Source organism: Aplysia californica, unplaced genomic scaffold, assembly GCF_000002075.1.
Source record: "Aplysia californica isolate F4 #8 unplaced genomic scaffold, AplCal3.0 scaffold00945, whole genome shotgun sequence".
NCBI classification, from domain to species: Eukaryota; Metazoa; Mollusca; class Gastropoda; order Aplysiida; family Aplysiidae; genus Aplysia; species Aplysia californica.
In genome coordinates, this window is record NW_004798215.1 from 134,874 (window position 1) to 138,221 (window position 3,348).

Consider the following 3,348-nt stretch of genomic DNA (forward strand, 5'->3'; position numbering starts at 1 on the left):
CAAAAAAAAATGATAAAAATTCACAAACCTGCGGAAAAATGCAGGTTTATTCAATTGTATTATTTTGACGAGAGCTTGATTCCACCACGCTGCCTCACAGATGCGTTTTTCCACAGTGGTGAGAAGATCTTCATAGGGTCCAATGGCAAGTCTGGTTCTGTTCCTCTCTTTCTCTTTTGTAACATGATCTCTGCAGGAGATGCCCAACAGTCTTCGAAAGCATCTCATTTCTGTAGCTTGTATCTTTCTCTCTAACTCCGCTGTAAGGGTCCATGTTTCGTAAGCATACAGGACGACTGAAATGGCTAAGGAGTGCATCAGTCTGATTTTATACCCGAGTGCAATGTTCTTGACTTTCCATAATGGTCTTGAGATTCGACAGTGCACCAATTGTGTAGGCAATCCTTGACAGTAGTATTTCTTTGTTTGAGCCTCCACCCGTCACCACTAAACTTGGAACTGAAGCTCTAAACAGTCTCTAGTTTTTGGGCCACCAATTCTGATATATCTGAACTGATTCCTTTGATGTTGCTGATCATCAGTTTGGTCTTTTCTGCACTGATCTCCGTGATATATATAGTGGCGTCGGTGGCCTAGTGGTTAGGCTACCGGACTCGTAATCGTGAGATTGCGGGTTCGGGGGTTCGAGCCTCAGCACGGTCCGACGTTGTGTCCTTGGGAAAGGCACTTTACAGTAACTTCCCACTTGGCTCGGTCCTATCAGAGACGGACGTTAAATTAGGAGGTCTCGCCTCTTAAATAACCTAATAGTGTTGATAGGGGCGTTAAACCTATACCATTTCACCATTTGTATTTCCCATCATATATTATGTTCTTGATGCCTTGTCCAGATGGTTGACTAACTTGACATTAGACAAGCTCTTCTTCGTTCCCTACAAGAGCATCAATGTCATCTGCTGCAACACGTACGTTTGTGATTGTTCTGCCACCTATGCTAACTGGTCTTTCATGGTCTTCCTAATAATTCTTTTGTCGCGAAAGTGGACAAATAGTCTGCTTGTTAAAAAAAAAGCGGGTGGTTGGCGGGTGCTCTGGTGTGGTCTGCTTCTTCTTTCCTATCAAACATCTATCGTCCTTATCTCCCCTTTTTCTTTTTTACGTTTGTTACTCTCTTGTAACACCTCTAATCTTCAGGCGCTCATATGACCTTATGCAGTTGCGAGCTCCGTAAAACCTCTACTAAAACAAAAACAAAAAACATCTTCCAAAGCATTAGTCATGATTCTCTCATTGTGGGTGGTTGTCGGGGGCTCTGGTGTGGTTTTACTCCTTCTTTCCTATAAAAAATATATCGTCTCTATCTACCTTCCTTCTTTTTTGTGTTTGTTACTCTCTTGTAACACCTCTAATCTTCGGCACTTGTATGACCTTATTGTGTTGCAAGTTCCGTAAAACTCTTACTAAAACTAATTTTGTCGTTACTCTCAAGGAAGATGTTAAAAAGAGTAGGTGAAAGCAGACATCTTTGCCTGACTCCAACTGTTGTCCTGAACCATTCTCTTAAACTTCCGTGGAACAACATAGGGAGAACTGCTGCTTTTTCTGTCCTCATCCTTACTATCGTCATTTTTCCTCTACTTCTTTTGTTTGTTTGTCACTCTCTTGTGACCCGCTATTTCCGGGGTGCCTTGATAGTCGAAGCAGACTTTGTGCAGTTGATGATGCTACAGAGGTGAGCAGAGTAAGTCTGATTTCCCGTTTGGATTTCTCTGTTGACATCCACCCATTGGCGCACATATGATCTTAGGCAATTTCGAGCGCTGTAAAATATTTATTTTTTTTATAATAAAAAAATAAAAACGTACTCTGCCGTTTAAGTACATGTAGCATGATGTAGTGTACTTCGCCTGTGGTTGCTGCCAAAATAATTACTAAAAAACTAAAGCATGATCATGTGACTCCTATTTTAAAAGCATTACACTGGCTCCCAGTGAAAGAGCGTATCATAAATAAAATCTGTTTAACTTGCTACAAGTGCTTAAATGATTTATCACCGGACTATCTAAAACAGCTTTTAACACCCTATGTGCCTCCTAGAACGCTCAGATCATCAAGTGACAAAACAACCCTTGTTAAGCCTAAAATAAATTACAAATCATATGGCCAACGCTCTTTTTCATATTTTGCCCCACTTGTTTGGAATAGGCTTCCAAAAACTATCAGAGAAGCAGAAAATCTAGAAATTTTTAAGAAGAAACTAAAATCATTTCATCATATTTCGATTAGACAGAATGAATCCAAGCTGTAGATCGTTGTGAGTTTGTATGTGCGTATGTACGTATGTGTGTATGTGAGTATGTATGTGTGTGTGGTGCGTGTGTGAGTGAATATGTGTTTGCATGAGTATGTAACACTATGTACCTTTAAAATTGATTTGTAAATCCATTATATGTATCATGTTAAGCGCATAGAGCATTGCATAAGTGGATATGCGCTATATAAATGCAATCCATTATTATTATTTGTGGTTTTTCTGTAGAGGCTTTCTTCTCTTTGACTTAAAAAAAAAGTTTTAGTAAGAGTTTAACGGCACTTGCAATACAATAAGGTCATACAAGTGCCGAAGATTAGAGGTGTTACAAGAGAGTAACAAACACGAAAAGAAGGAGGGGAGACAGAGACGATATGTTTTTTTTAAATAAGAAAGTAGGAGCAAACCCCACCAGAGCACCCGCCAACCACCCACTCTATGGCTTTAAGCTAGTTGGCGTTTGCGTTGTGTAGTTTCAATTGGACCTTAAAACTCAGGGGTCAGGAGAGCCCCCATTTTGTGTTCTTAAACAAATTTCGAACCTGGAACCTACTAGATCTATTGAATGAGAGGCGGACACTGTAATCGCTAGGCCACGAGAGCCCACCTGCAGCATGCCATGCTCATCAAGTGCTTTCTTAAAATCCTCAAAAACATGGAAGCGTGCATGTGACTCTCAGACAGTATTCTCCGGTGAAATATCAGCTGACTGTTATCTTTTCTGCTTGAGGCTTCAACCTGTTCAGTAAGACGCGTAAACAGTTTATTATGAAAGGCAGGGCCTGCAAGACCAGGTAAGAATGTTCAGATCTGAAAAGGTTCCCCCCACCCCACAGAATGTGTAGAATTCTGTGCCCCACCCCCAAGAGAGAAAACTCTCGCGGCGTCCAGCGAATGGAGCGTGTTCCCACGTTTTGCAGAGTGGTTTTTTGATGCTTGGATACGTCCTAGATATCTAGATCTAGATCAAGGACAAAATGTTGCCTTCACCTTGAGGGGTTTCCTTTATTTTTAAAAAATTAAAAATCCCCCTTCTCTCTCTCTCTCTCTCTCTCTCTCTCTCTCTCTCTCTCTCT